Source organism: Sinohyriopsis cumingii, chromosome 9, assembly GCF_028554795.1.
Source record: "Sinohyriopsis cumingii isolate HCF-2022 chromosome 9, ASM2855479v2, whole genome shotgun sequence".
NCBI classification, from domain to species: Eukaryota; Metazoa; Mollusca; class Bivalvia; order Unionida; family Unionidae; genus Sinohyriopsis; species Sinohyriopsis cumingii.
Genome location: NC_142969.1, coordinates 122,117,987 through 122,134,034, shown reverse-complemented (window position 1 = coordinate 122,134,034; position 16,048 = coordinate 122,117,987). Strand labels below are relative to the sequence as shown.

Genomic DNA, 16,048 nt, shown 5'->3' with positions numbered 1-16,048 from the left:
TGAGAAATAATTTTGGGTAATACCATTTTTAAACGTGTAGACAAAATCCTTGCCAAAATTTTATAATCTACATTAAGTAAACTGATAGGACGCCAATTTTGCGACCTTCTATTATCCCCCTTATTTTTATAAATAAGTGATATAACCCCAAATCTCATTGATCTCGACATAATATTGTCATTCTTAACACTCTGAAAGATGTGCAACAGAATATCATATATACAATCATAAAATTTACAATACCACTCTACTGTCAATCCGTCCGGGCCGGGGCTTTTATTTTTAGCCATCCCTTTTATAGCTGTATGTATTTCATCAACTGTTATTATGGCATCACACATATCTTTATCCTCATCAGATACAGAACAGTTTACAAAATTTAAAAGTGAATCAGTACAATTATCATCAACAGTTACCGAAGAATATAAATGACTGTAAAACTGATGTATTTCATCTAAGATTCCGGTTGTATTTGAAATAATTACACCATCATCATCAATCAATTCATTGATTACATTTTTGTTGTGTCGATATTTCTCAAGATTTAGAAAGTATTTAGTATTTCTATCGCTTTCAATTGCCCATTTCGCCTTAGATCTCAATATAGCACCCCGACAAAAATCAGTTTCGTAGTCACTTAGCTGATGTTTTAGTTCTTCATATTTGTTAATGTCATATGATTCTTTATTTGCAACTTTTTCTGAAAATGATTTTAATTTATTTTGCAATGTAAAGTATTCTTGTAACCTTTCCTTATTTCTTCTTGTACAGTATACTTGGGAAAATTTTTTAATTTTGTATTTTACATTATCCCACCAAATGAGTGGTTCACTGAAATACATTTCGTCAGTTTTTCCCTCGGTAAGAATTGATTTCACTCTTTGTACATATTTTTCCTCAAAAAGAACATTGTTATTTAGTATCCATAATCCGGGCCCTGTTTCCACTTTGCAGGTATTTAGTTTAAGGTATACAAAAGAATGATCACTAAAGGATGTATGTGCATAATAAATATTTTGCACATTGGAATGCAATTTTGAGGAAATCAAAAAATAATCTATTCTACTCTGCTTCATTTCGCCTAGTACAACTTGTTTTCTGGAGAAACTACGAGTACTAGGATTTCGTGATCTCCATAAATCGGTAATATTCCTATCATGAATAACACTGGACAACAAATTTTTACAAAAGTCATGTTACTGAAATAAAATTAGTCAATTCTTATCAATTTTTATGTGCTGAACACGAATATGACAGTCAAATTGCAAAATTGGCTCTAGTTTTTTTGTAATCTGCAAGAAATTAATGTTTACATAACGAAATGCATTCCAATAGTAAAAGGTCAACTGTAATAGCCTACCTATAAAAAATCAAGTCATTGACTACATCTTAGATTTCTTCGCCTGTCTCTTGTACAGCTGTTCGGGAGCATCTCTGAGGAGTGTCCAGCAGTAGTCAGCCAGCATTGTAGTGGACCATTTTCCCTGGTATCTTTGTTCCATTGTTGCGATATCTTGATGAAAACGTTCGCCGTGTTCATCACTAACAATACCACAGTTGCTAGGAAAGAAATCCAAATGGGAATGAAGGAAGTGAATCTTTAGAGACATATTGCAGCCAAGTTTCTTATACTTCATCAACATGTCTTCTACTAGTTCCTTATAGTTTTCTGCCCTAACATTTCCGAGGAAGTTTGTAGAAACTAGGCGAAAAGCATTCCATGCTTGTTTCGCGTCACCTTCCAGCAAGTTGTTGAACCGGTCATCTTTGAAAAGCTCTCGAATCTGAGGACCCACAAAAACTCCCTCTTTAATCTTTGCTTCGCTGAGTCGAGGGAATTTTTCATGCAGGTATCGGAATGCTGGCAAAGTCCGGTCAATGGCTTTCACGAAGTTCTTCATCAAACCTAGTTTGATGTGAAGGGGTGGTAGCAAGATTTTCTGAGCCTCAACCAGAGCTGGGTGTTGGATATTCTTCTCTCCAATGGCTACATTCTGCCTGTGAGTCCATTCCTTCCTCATGTAGTGCATTTCCCTTGCTCGGCTATCCCACTCGCATAAGAAACACATGTATTTTGTATATCCTTGCTGCAGTCCCATTAAAAGGGCAACTACCTTCAAATCACCACAGAGGTGCTAGCTGTACTTGTTATACTCAATGGAATTCAGTAGCTGCCTTAAGTTATCGTATGTCTCTTTCATGTGGACAGCATACGCTACTGGAATAGATGGAAGAATGTTTCCATTGTGCAAAAGCACAGCCTTGAGACTCAGTTTCGAAGAGTCCACAAATAGTCTCCATTCTTGTGGGTCATGAGTGATTTTTAAAGCATTCATGAGGCCCTCAATATCGGAACAGAATATCAGATTACTTTCCTTTCTGAAGAAAGGCTCCAATTGCTGGTGGCGCTTTCGATATGCAGTAATTGTGACATCTTCTTCTAGAAGATTCCATTGTTGGAGTCTTGATCCTAGCAATTCTGCCTTGTTCTTTGATAAGTCCAAATCACGAATCAGGTCATTTGGTTCTTCCTGTGTTATTCTGTGTGGGGTTGATGATGCACCACAGTGAAAATCTGGATCACTGCATGCTGATGGACCAGGAGAAGAACAGGTCGACTCACCTTTGTCTTCGTCAGATGAATCAAGAGAATATTCTGCTGGAGGTTCTGGAATAGGAAGTCCCTCACCATGTGGAACTGGTCTCAATGCAGACGGAATGTTTGGGTAGACTATTCTCGACTTCTTTCGCTTCGTTATTCCGCCGGAAAGAGGAGGAACCAAGCAGAAGTAACAGTCATTTAGGTGGTTGCTTGGCTCTCTCCACACCATTGGGACTGCAAACGGCATTGATGACCTTTTGCAATTCAACCACTGTGAAAGCTGTGTTGTACATGTAGCACAGCATATATGCGGAGCCCAAGGCTTGTCTTGGTCACCAACCTTGCATCCGAAGTAAAGATGATATGCCTTCTTCACTTGAGAATTGATACTTTTCTTCTGGTTGGCAAATGTCACTTCCCCACAAATATAGCAAAAATTGTCCGCGGTATTAACACACTTTCGAGGCATTACTGTTCTTTATTGTACGTAAATGGATAAAATAATAAGTTTTATGTAAAAGTAGCTTGAACTGTCTCGCACAACGTCTAAAATATTTTAAATGCTGAACCTATCTGATTGGGCTTTATATAGTACACTGCTTACGTCAGCTTCAGCAGCCGCCTGGCATTAGTATAATAGGCCTACACATGTATAGTACACTGCTGACGTCAACTTACTTCAGCAGCCGCATGGCATTAGTATTGCATTGCATCAGAAAATGATGCAATCAACTGTGGATGATGTGAGCATGATGGTATTATGCAATGTTACATCATTATTCCGGATGTTGCTGCAGTCCTACTGGAGAAATTTACACAGTGAAACATAGAAAATGAGGTATATGAATATCTTCAAAACGAGAGCCAATACAAATTTTTCACGGTTATATTCGTGTTCGGCACACCAAAATACTACAGATTAGGGCCTTTTCAAGTCAGTAATGATTTCACTGTTGACCAGTGTAATTTTATAAAGTTCACGCACAGCTACATCATCAATATGTAAGGCTTTGTTATGTCGATCAATACCTGCTAAAGCTGTATTAAAATCACCAGCCAGGATAGTGCTATCACTAGTACTGTTATGTAAATATGTCTTTAGCTTCATGAAAAAGTTATACCTTTCCTTCACAACATTTGGAGCATAAATATTGATTAAATCAATCACTTTATCATCAATAGCTATTTTAAGATGTAAAACCCTACCCATTTCAATCATTTCTTGTGTCACCTGATTTCTCAATTCTCTCACTACTAAAACAGCAACACCTGCCCTCCTATTGTCAGCATTACTATAGAATATGTCACCATTCCAAATCTCATTTTCTCTAATACTTTCAGCAAACTCATCATCTCAAAAGGTTTCTTGCAATAATAAAATATGGCCTCTTTTCTCTTTAAATATTTCTAAAACAGACTTTAGTTTATTCAAATTACGCAAGCCATTTACATTTAGAGATGCAATATTTAAAGCCATGATTATGATGAGTGTATTGAAAGTATTAAAAAATGTTGAGTGTTTGATCATTTCTTAATAGGTGTTCGTCGCATACTAGTCATTTTCAGGTTAGGTACTGGATTAAACCTTCTCCTCCTCCTTTGTACTACTTTGAAATTTTCGATATTAGTACCGTTTTCTTGACACGTACGTGATTCGTTTGATCTTTCAACAACTTCTGCAGCCATCTTCCTGTCATCATCTGAATCTGTCCCCGATCCATCACCAATTGTATAATTGTTGTTTACTTCCTCCTCAGATTCTATTTCTACATTGGTCATATCAACTCCACTTCTTTCATTTTCTTCCCCACTTTCTCCACTCTCGTTATTTTGTTTTGTATTCTCAATTTCTTCCTTATCATCTTCGTCACTCGGTAACTCCAATATGTCTTCCCTCTTAGCATCATCAACTTGCGAATGAATGCCTGCAATGGCCTCTCTGTAACACATACATGCTTGCGCCTCTTTGTGGCATTTGTCGCATATCCTGCATGTACACATTAGAGGAAAACTTCCACAACTGTCACATCTTTGCCTTGTGCAATTTTTTGCTACATGGCCTTGCTCCCCACACTTGTAGCATACAAAATCAGGGCAGTCTTTCATAACATGTCCCGGATCTAGACATCTAGAACATACCTTAACTTGGTTATCGTGTAATACTCTAAAGTATTGCTGACCATTGACAGTCTGAAATTTCAGACTGTAAGGCAAGGATTTTACCTGCTGTGGAAATTTACATTTGACATAACGAGTCCCATCAGCCACACTAGTCCCAGGATAATATCTGCGTTGAATGGGAGAAAGAAGTTCTACTCCGTATTCACCGAGCTTCATACTTATATCATCATCGGTGATGTATGCTGGTAAATGAAGAATTGACACAATAATAGTGTCTGAATATAAGAGAGTACAATCAAAGTGTTCACTTCCAATATCAATTCCACACAAGATATTATATGCTACTTCCTTGCTTGGTAGTGTGACCTCATACAAATTTGCACCTTTGGGCACAACTGCATAGACCGACATATCTCCGGTTAATTCATCTACACTTTTAATAATATCACTTACCTTTATTTTCTTCACATCCTTTACATCAATCACTACGGTACATTCTTTCCCAAAACGACGAGAAGCTCCTGTCTGTGTATCGATGTTACTCGACATGCCATTCTTATTGCTAGCTATTCCACTGGTGTCATTAGAATTTGAGTCCGTTCCCTGTGTTGCACGTGCAGCACGACCAGGCTTTGAATTCATTGTCAAAGAAAATAGCATTTTGTGTGGTGGATAAAGTTATCCACACACACAAAATATATCTAACTTCTATATGAATGCGATCACACGAATATAATAAAGGTACCTGTAACAACTTAAAACGGAAAAAATGTCTATTAAAGGAATAAAACTTGAAAATTCACGGAACGATCATCAAACGTGTTTTCCATCTGATGTCATAACCGGAAGTGACAGTTCGTACAAAGAAAGTGAGAGTATTTAATTTAAAAAAAAAGACTTCAATATATTATGTCAAACTGATATACAGTTTTATAATTGTTTGGTCTTTGTAAAGTAGGTAACACTTAATGGATGACTTTGTGCATTGATTTACCTTGAATTACATGCTTACAAAGACAATCCGGCACAGTGAATACAACAGGTTTTTTGAAATTTTACTTTATATTTTTGTTAATAAAAATACTTGGCAGCGGTGGGATTCGAACCCACGCCCCCGAAGAGACTGGTGCCTTACACCAGCGCCTTAGACCGTACGGTCACGCTACCTCTGTACAGGTTCGTAGAGAGTGACTAAAGCTCATTGTGTTATACCGACTCGCTACCTTTATACTTTCTTATCTGCCGTGTTTCGATATGTTACGAAGAGATATGTTCTAGTTAAAGGATAGGGTCGAGTGGGATGCCAGAGTGATATTTATAAGAGTATTTCTCTTGAACATTACACAGACTACACATCTTTCCCTAATGCGCTTCCTTCCCAGCACTCTGCTTTGATTTTCCTTTTCCTTTTTGTAATGTTACATAACCTATTACTACAAATAGAGCCAATCATTTTTTCTTCCTCACGTAATCATTTTCATGTATGTTACGATCAATGGAACCTTCAGGATTGTCATTTGCACATGTACGTTGGACAGTCGCTGTGATGATTTGTCCCCTAAATGCCAAACTGAATACTGACGATAATGATATCCTTACTGTGTTTATAGATTTGAAGAAAAGAAATGCTTTTTCAGGTAGAGTAATTGAAGTATCACGCTTTGATTGAATTGTGTCTTTTAAGAATTCAAAACTGTATCGCGTTGTTGATTTACAGGATGAGAAGACATGTAAAATCAATATGATGTGTCCATTCTTCCGTCTTATGGGCTAAATCTCTTATTCAAATCTCTCTATGTCTTTGTCCGAAAACTAAATTCATCCATCCCGTTTATTGATTTTCTTCGGTCGGGGAAATCTCACGTTTCTTTCATTGCTCTCATACGGAATGTGAGATAAAATGAGGAATTTTGAAAGCTTCCCTTAACATTTATTTTCCACGTTATTCCTTTACAACAGTTAAATCTCTCCCTCCCTCTCTTTCATTGCAATCTAAATCCATTCAATTGGAGATTAAAAGCAGTTTCTTTCCTAAGTAATAAATATCGCACTTGAAAACGAAAACCTTTGGAATATCAGTTTCTTACACCCTCAATATATTCAGCCCTAGAGAACCTAAATTCATGAAGCTGGTATGTGGTTTCAACGTCAGGGGATGATTCAATTATATCATAACTAGGTCATCGTGATATAACATTCTCGCTTGCAAATTCATAGCTACAACTTTGTTACATCCTTGATATCTTGTAATCTAATAGGCCTCTGCCGTTGAACATTTGCATTTAGGTGTAGCTAAAGAAGAGTAATACAAGCAGAAGAGTGCTATGGTCGGGTAAATGAATATCACATTCTCAGCCATCCATTCTTTACAATCCCAATATCACTGAGCCTATTTCTCGGACACACGAGTAATTTAGAATGGGGATGCAACTAAAGAAAAGAAAATGCACACAAAGTAGGACCTTATAACCTAATTTTGATGCTTGAAGTGAATTTTCAGCAATATATTCTGGACCCCTCAAAGATATTGTACTATAAGCGTGTTAGTCTGTCGGTAGCGTGGCCGAGCGGTCCAAGGCGCTGGTTTTAGGCACCAGTCTCTTCGGAGGCGTGGGTTCGAATCCCATCGCTGCCAATACTATTTTTCAACGTACAATACTACTAAAGTATCTTTGATACACGTAGGACTATTTATTGGCTGGTACAAATTGCAACATTAGGTATCACTGGGTTCTAATTGAACACATATTCTAACAAAATCATCAAGACGAGTAAATTTCATTGAATAGATGTATGGTCATTTAAAAGAATATTGTTGTTTGCATCGATATCGTGCCAACAGGGTAATGTTCAGAGTGGTTTTTATGTCTTGCATTCATACTGGTGAATTTAGATGAAATTGCTATAGCGTGAGAATAATTATAACAGCTTTGCGAAATAGTATTCACCCTTTTGGGGATATTTAAAATCCTTACAAGGTTCAAGAATTTCAAGAGGACGCAGGCGCAATGCAGTAAATTCGATTTGTACAGAAAAATACTAAATTCATCTATCGCAAACCCATGAAAACCATTTGTTTTAAAGATGCTGTAAAAGGACTCAATGTAACACTGTTTGGATTACATTAAAGCGAAATACGAGTAACAGCCACAAAGAGTTGGTGAAACTATTCTTCCTATATTTCATACCGCGAAAATTTTAACCAAAGTTAGTAACAAATAGGGACAGAATATTCAACATTATCAAAAGAAATCCTTGAACAGTTCTTTTAGAAATCATGTACAGTGTAAGATGCACTGTTCGTTATAAAACAGGTAAAAGTGTATTGATCATTTTCTTCATTGATTTGCCTTGAGTTACCTGCTTGAAAAGAGACTGGCAAAGAGAATTGGTCAACGGTAGTTTTAAATGTCGCTTAGCTAAATTTGGTTTAATAAAAATACTTGGCAGCGGTGGGATTCGAACCCACGCCCCCGAAGAGACTGGTGCCTTAAACCAGCGCCTTAGACCGCTCGGTCACGCTACCTCTGTACAGGTTTGCAGAGAGTGACTAAAACTGCTTGTGTCATACATACTCGTTACCGTTCTACTTTCTCATCTGCCGTGTTTAGATCTTACGAGGATTTAAATGTGTTAATTAAAGGATATGGCCGAGTGGAATACCAGAGTGGCATTTATAAAGGTAGTTCTGTTTGATTCACACAGACTCTATATCTTGAATTAATGCGCTCCGTTTCAAGCACTATGGGTTAGTTTTCTTTTTTCTTTTGTAACGTGGTATGATCTATAACTGTCACTATAACCCATGATTTTTTTTCTTACTCATGTAATCATTCTCATGTATGTTATAAAGATTGAAACCTTCAACATTGTCATTTGTACCTGTACGTTGGATTGTTGCTGTGATGATTTGACCCATAAAGGTCAAACTTAATACGGACGATTATTAGATACTTACTGTGTTTATGGATTTGAAAAATAAACAAAAAATATTCTTTCAGATAGAGGAATGGAGTATTACGCGTTGACTGAATTTTATTTTTTCCGAATTCAATACATTATCTCATTATTCATTTGCAGGATGAGACGACAAGTACAATAAATATGATATGTCCATTCTTCGATCTTATGAGCTAAATCTTTTATCACATCTCTCTATGTCTTTATACCTAAAAATATTAATCGATCTCACGTTTTCTTTCATTGTTCCCATACGGAATGTGAAGATAAAATCAGGAATTTTCAAAGCTTACCTTAACATTTATTTTCCACGTTATACCTTTACAACAGTTAAATCTCTCTCTCCCTCCCTTTCATTGCAATCTAGATCCATTCAACTGGAGATTAAAGGCAGTTTCTCTCCTAAGTAATAAATATCGCACTTGAAAACGAATACCTATGGAATGTTAGTTCGTTACACCCTCTGTATCCTCAAACCTAACAAACCTAAACTCATGAAGTTGGTATGTGGTTTCATCGTAAGGGGATAATTCAATTATATCCTAACAAAATCATTGTGACCTAACATTCTCCATTGCATAAATTTTTTTATACCGAAGCAATACGTTTTATTACACCCTTGATATCTTGTAATCCAATAAGCCCCTACCGATGAACATCTGCATTTAGCTGTATGTAAAGAAGAATAATACAACCAGAAGAGAACTAAGGTACTACATCCTACTTCTCACGTGTAAATGACTACTGCATTCTCGGCAATCCCTTTTTTACAGTCACGATGTCGTTGAACCTATTTCTCGGACACACGAGTTATAAAGTATGGGGATTCAATTCCAGAAAAGCAAATGCACAAAAAGTAAGTCATTATAAAACCTGATGTTGACGCTTAAAGTGAATTTTCAGCTATACATTCTATACCCATCAAAGATATTACACTCTTTCACACCTGCGATTAAGAAAGTGGTATGTATATCAATCTAAAAGATAAGTGTTTAACCATTGAATAAATTGGTCTACATAACGTAAATTTAACGCTTGAAAAAGATTTGGTTTCCTTTCCAGTCGTCAGTTTTTTTTTTTACCTCTTCTGTCATTTCAACACTACTAGACTAATCAAATTTTGTATCAAAGCTATCAGACTATGTACCTTGACACATATATAGGAGTAATGAATTGCAGTAGGTTTACTTATATAGACTGGGATCTCAGTTTGTAAAATTGTAAACCATAGGCCAAACCATTTCATCCAAAGTAGACTGTAACAGCGTACACTAACAGACTCGTGTTAGCACTATTAAGACTTAGTCTGTCGGTAGCGTGGCCGAGCGGTCTAAGGCGCTGGTTTTAGGCACCAGTCTCTTCGGAGGCGTGGGTTCGAATCCCATCGCTGCCAATAATATTTTTCAATGCAACATAGGTAGGACTGGGTTCTAATTTTTGTTCAGTTTGATGTGATGTCGAACCGATTTCACTGATATTTCTAACTATGTCTGTGTGGTCATGAGATCTCAAACAACAAACATCGGGGTTTATCCTTTTCAATCAAAACGATTGTGTTCCTTTCTTAATAATGAATTAATGCGCTCCGTTTCAAGCACTATGGGTTAGTTTTCTTTTTTCTTTTGTAACGTGGTTTGATCTATAACTGTCACCATAACCCATGATTTTTTTTCTTGCTCACGTAATCATTCTCATGTATGTTATAAAGATTGAAACCTTCAACATTGTCATTTGTACCTGTACGTTGGATTGTTGCTGTGATGATTTGACCCATAAAGGTCAAACTTAATACGGACGATTATTAGATACTTACTGTGTTTATGGATTTGAAAAATAAAGAAAAAATATTCTTTCAGATAGAGGAATGGAGTATTACGCGTTGACTGAATTTTATTTTTCCGAATTCAATACATTATCTCATTATTCATTAGCAGGATGAGACGACAAGTACAATAAATATGATATGTCCATTCTTCGATCTTATGAGCTAAATCTTTTATCACATCTCTCTATGTCTTTATACCTAAAAATATTAATCGATCTCACGTTTTCTTTCATTGTTCCCATACGGAATGTGAAGATAAAATCAGGAATTTTCAAAGCTTACCTTAACATTTATTTTCCACGTTATACCTTTACAACAGTTAAATCTCTCTCTCCCTCCCTTTCATTGCAATCTAGATCCATTCAACTGGAGATTAAAGGCAGTTTCTCTCCTAAGTAATAAATATCGCACTTGAAAACGAATACCTATGGAATGTTAGTTCGTTACACCCTCTGTATCCTCAAACCTAACAAACCTAAACTCATGAAGTTGGTATGTGGTTTCATCGTAAGGGCTTAATTCAATTATATCCTAACAAAACCATTGTGACCTAACATTATCCATTGCATAATTTTTTTTATACCGAAGCAATACGTTTTATTACACCCTTGATATCTTGTAATCCAATAAGCCCCTACCGATGAACATCTGCATTTAGCTGTATGTAAAGAAGAATAATGCAACCAGAAGAGAACTAAGGTACTACATCCTACTTTTCACGTGTAAATGACTACTGCATTCTCGGCAATCCCTTTTTTACAGTCACGATGTCGTTGAACCTATTTCTCGGACACACGAGTTATAAAGTATGGGGATTCAATTCCAGAAAAGCAAATGCACAAAAAGTAAGTCATTATAAAACCTGATGTTGACGCTTAAAGTGAATTTTCAGCTATACATTCTATACATATCAAAGATATTACACTCTTTCACACCTGCGATTAAGAAAGTGGTATGTATATCAATCTAAAAGATAAGTGTTTAACCATTGAATAAATTGGTCTACATAACGTAAATTTAACGCTTGAAAAAGATTTGGTTTCCTGTTCAGTCGTCAGTTTTTTTTTTTACCTCTTCTGTCATTTCAACACTACTAGACTAATCAAATTTTGTATCAATGATATCAGACTATGTACCTTGACACATATATAGGAGTAATGAATTGCAGTAGGTTTACTTATATAGACTGGGATCTCAGTTTGTAAAATTGTAAACCTTAGGCCAAACCATTTCATCCAAAGTAGACTGTAACAGCGTACACTAACAGACTCGTGTTAGCACTATTAAGACTTAGTCTGTCGGTAGCGTGGCCGAGCGGTCTAAGGCGCTGGTTTTAGGCACCAGTCTCTTCGGAGGCGTGGGTTCGAATCCCATCGCTGCCAATAATATTTTTCAATGCAACATAGGTAGGACTGGGTTCTAATTTTATTCAGTTTGATGTGATGTCGAACCGATGTCACTGATATTTCTAACTATGTCTGTGTGGTCATGAGATCTCAAACAACAAACATCGGGGTTTTTCCTTTTCAATCAAAACGATTGTGTTCCTTTCTTAATAAATCACGTACAATTCTTATCTTGTGGCATCTGCAATTGTTGTTTGACGACCCCTTAGATAACAAAAGTAGTAACAATATCAAGACAATATCAAGGATCTTTTGAAAAGGAGAATGTTCATAAAAAATGTCTTTTTTCTATCGATATGGTGACGATAGATTAATGTTTGGAGTGGTTGTAAAGATGCGGTAAATTAAGTTAATGCAACACTGTCTGGATGACATTGATGCGCACAAAAGGTAAATTACAAATTTAAAATTAAATTTTTTATTATTTTAAAAAATTGTTGGGAAAATTATCCTTCTTTATTTTATACGGTGCTAATTTTATCTAAAGTTCGTACAAAGAAAATGAGAGTATTTAATTTAAAAAAGACTTCAATATATTATGTTAAACTGATATACAGTTCTATAATTGTTTGGTCTTTGTAAAGTAGGTAACACTTAATGGATGATTTTGTGCATTGATTTACCTTGAATTACATGCTTACAAAGACAATCCGGCACAGTGAATACAACAGGTTTTTTGAAATTTTACTTTATATTTTTGTTAATAAAAATGCTTGGCAGCGGTGGGATTCGAACCCACGCCCCCGTTGAGACTGGTGCCTTAAACCAGCGCCTTAGACCGCTCGGCCACGCTACCTCTGTACAGGTTCGTAGAGAGTGACTAAAGCTCATTGTGTTATACCGACTCGCTACCTTTATACTTTCTTATCTGCCGTGTTTCGATATGTTACGAAGAGATATCTGTTCTAGTTAAAGGATAGGGTCGAGTGGGATGCCAGAGTGATATTTATAAGAGTATTTCTCTTGAACATTACACAGACTACACATCTTTCCCTAATGCGCTTCCTTCCCAGCACTCTGGTTTGATTTTCCTTTTCCTTTTTGTAACGTTGCATAACCTATTACTACAAATATAGCCAATCATTTTTTCTTCCTCACGTAATCATTTTCATGTATGTTACGATCAATGGAACCTTCAGGATTGTCATTTGCACCTGTACGTTGGACAGTCGCTGTGATGATTTGTCCCCTAAATGCCAAACTGAATACTGACGATAATGATATCCTTACTGTGTTTATAGATTTGAAGAAAAGAAATGCTTTTTCAGGTAGAGTAATTGAAGTATCACGCTTTGATTGAATTGTGTCTTTTAAGAATTCAAAACTGTATCGCGTTGTTGATTTACAGGATGAGAAGACATGTAAAATCAATATGATGTGTCCATTCTTCCGTCTTATGGGCTAAATCTCTTATTCAAATCTCTCTATGTCTTTGTCCGAAAACTAAATTCATCCATCCCATTTATTGATTTTCTTCGGTCGGGGAAATCTCACGTTTCTTTCATTGCTCTCATACGGAATGTGAGATAAAATGAGGAATTTTGAAAGCTTCCCTTAACATTTATTTTCCACGTTATTCCTTTACAACAGTTAAATCTCTCCCTCCCTCTCTTTCATTGCAATCTAAATCCATTCAATTGGAGATTAAAGGCAGTTTCTCTCCTAAGTAATAAATATCGCACTTGAAAACGGATACCTTTGGAATATCAGTTCCTTACACCCTCAATATATTCAGCCCTAGAAAACCTAAATTCATGAAGCTGGTATGTGGTTTCAACGTAAGGGGATGATTCAATTATATCATAACTAGGTCATCGTGATATAACATTCTCGCTTGCAAATTCATAGCTACAACTTTGTTACATCCTTGATATCTTGTAATCTAATAGGCCTCTGCCGTTGAACATTTGCATTTAGGTGTAGCTAAAGAAGAGTAATACAAGCAGAAGAGTGCTATGGTCGGGTAAATGAATATCACATTCTCAGCCATCCATTCTTTACAATCCCAATATCACTGAGCCTATTTCTCGGACACACGAGTAATTTAGAATGGGGATGCAACTAAAGAAAAGAAAATGCACACAAAGTAGGACCTTATAACCTAATTTTGATGCTTGAAGTGAATTTTCAGCAATATATTTTGGACCCCTCAAAGATATTGTACTATAAGCGTGTTAGTCTGTCGGTAGCGTGGCCGAGCGGTCTAAGGCGCTGGTTTTAGGCACCAGTCTCTTCGGAGGCGTGGGTTCGAATCCCATCGCTGCCAATACTATTTTTCAACGTACAATACTACTAAAGTATCTTTGATACTACATTTATGTTACACGTAGGACTATTTATTGGCTGGTACAAATTGCAACATTAGGTATCACTGGGTTCTAATTGAACACATATTCTAACAAAAATATGAAGACGAGTAAATTTTATTGAATAGATGTATGGTCATTTAAAAGAATATTGTTGTTTGCATCGATATCGTGCTAACAGGGTAATGTTCAGAGTGGTTTTTATGTCTTGCATTCATACTGGTGAATTTAGATGAAATTGCTATAGCATGAGAATAATTATAACAGCTTTGCGAAATAGTATTCACCCTTTTGGGGATATTTAAAATCCTTACAAGGTTCAAGAATTTCAAGAGGACGCAGGCGCAATGCAGTAAATTCGATTTGTACAGAAAAATACTAAATTCATCTATCGCAAACCCATGAAAACCATTTGTTTTAAAGATGCTGTAAAAGGACTTAATGTAACACTGTTGGATTACATTAAAGCGAAATACGAGTAACAGCCACAAAGAGTTGGTGAAACTATTCTTCCTATATTTCATACCGCGAAGCTTTTAACTAAAGTTGGTAACAAACAGAGACAGAATATTCAACATTATCAAAAGAAATCCTTGAACAGTTCTTTTAGAAATCATGTACAGTGTAAGATGCACTGTTCGTTATAAAACAGGTAAAAGTGTATTGATCATTTTCTTCATTGATTTGCCTTGAGTTACCTGCTTGAAAAGAGACTGGCAAAGAGAATTGGTCAACGGTAGTTTTAAATGTCGCTTAGCTAAATTTGGTTTAATAAAAATACTTGGCAGCGGTGGGATTCGAACCCACGCCCCCGAAGAGACTGGTGCCTTAAACCAGCGCCTTAGACCGCTCGGTCACGCTACCTCTGTACAGGTTTGCAGAGAGTGACTAAAACTGCTTGTGTCATACATACTCGTTACCGGTCTACTTTCTCATCTGCCGTGTTTAGATCTTACGAGGATTTAAATGTGTTAATTAAAGGATATGGCCGAGTGGAATACCAGAGTGGCATTTATAAAGGCAGTTCTGTTTGATTCACACAGACTCTATATCTTGAATTAATGCGCTCCGTTTCAAGCACTATGGGTTAGTTTTCTTTTTTCTTTTGTAACGTGGTATGATCTATAACTGTCACTATAACCCATGATTTTTTTTCTTACTCACGTAATCATTCTCATGTATGTTATAAAGATTGAAACCTTCAACATTGTCATTTGTACCTGTACGTTGGATTGTTGCTGTGATGATTTGACCCATAAAGGTCAAACTTAATACGGACGATTATTAGATACTTACTGTGTTTATGCATTTAAAAAATAAAGAAAAAATATTCTTTCAGATAGAGGAATGGAGTATTACGCGTTGACTGAATTTTATTTTTTTCCGAATTCAATACATTATCTCATTATTCATTTGCAGAATGAGACGACAAGTACAATAAATATGATATGTCCATTCTTCGATCTTATGAGCTAAATCTTTTTTCACATCTCTCTATGTCTTTATACCTAAAAATATTAATCGATCTCACGTTTTCTTTCATTGTTCCCATACGGAATGTGAAGATAAAATCAGGAATTTTCAAAGCTTACCTTAACATTTATTTTCCACGTTATACCTTTACAACAGTTAAATCTCTCTCTCCCTCCCTTTCATTGCAATCTAGATCCATTCAACTGGAGATTAAAGGCAGTTTCTCTCCTAAGTAATAAATATCGCACTTGAAAACGAATACCTATGGAATGTTAGTTCGTTACACCCTCTGTATCCTCAAACCTAACAAACCTAAACTCATGAAGTTGGTATGTGGTTTCATCGTAAGGGGATA

At 36.2% G+C, this 16,048-nt stretch overlaps 7 non-coding genes across 7 annotated transcripts; 4 read left to right on the top strand and 3 right to left on the bottom strand.

Moving 5' to 3' along the window:
- Nucleotides 1–7,276: 7,276 nt before the first annotated feature.
- Trnal-uag (transfer RNA leucine (anticodon UAG)) lies at nt 7,277–7,358 on the top strand. Its single transcript has one exon. It is a non-coding gene; the product is annotated as a tRNA-Leu (tRNA).
- An 809-nt stretch (nt 7,359–8,167) lies between these two features.
- Nucleotides 8,168–8,249, bottom strand: Trnal-aag (transfer RNA leucine (anticodon AAG)). Its single transcript has one exon. It is a non-coding gene; the product is annotated as a tRNA-Leu (tRNA).
- A 1,745-nt stretch (nt 8,250–9,994) lies between these two features.
- Trnal-uag (transfer RNA leucine (anticodon UAG)) lies at nt 9,995–10,076 on the top strand. The gene has a single exon. It is a non-coding gene; the product is annotated as a tRNA-Leu (tRNA).
- Nucleotides 10,077–11,808: 1,732 nt separating this feature from the next.
- Nucleotides 11,809–11,890, top strand: Trnal-uag (transfer RNA leucine (anticodon UAG)). The gene has a single exon. It is a non-coding gene; the product is annotated as a tRNA-Leu (tRNA).
- Nucleotides 11,891–12,628: 738 nt separating this feature from the next.
- On the bottom strand, nt 12,629–12,710 carry Trnal-aag (transfer RNA leucine (anticodon AAG)). Its single transcript has one exon. It is a non-coding gene; the product is annotated as a tRNA-Leu (tRNA).
- A 1,388-nt stretch (nt 12,711–14,098) lies between these two features.
- Nucleotides 14,099–14,180, top strand: Trnal-uag (transfer RNA leucine (anticodon UAG)). The gene has a single exon. It is a non-coding gene; the product is annotated as a tRNA-Leu (tRNA).
- Nucleotides 14,181–15,002: 822 nt separating this feature from the next.
- Nucleotides 15,003–15,084, bottom strand: Trnal-aag (transfer RNA leucine (anticodon AAG)). The gene has a single exon. It is a non-coding gene; the product is annotated as a tRNA-Leu (tRNA).
- Nucleotides 15,085–16,048: the final 964 nt, after the last annotated feature.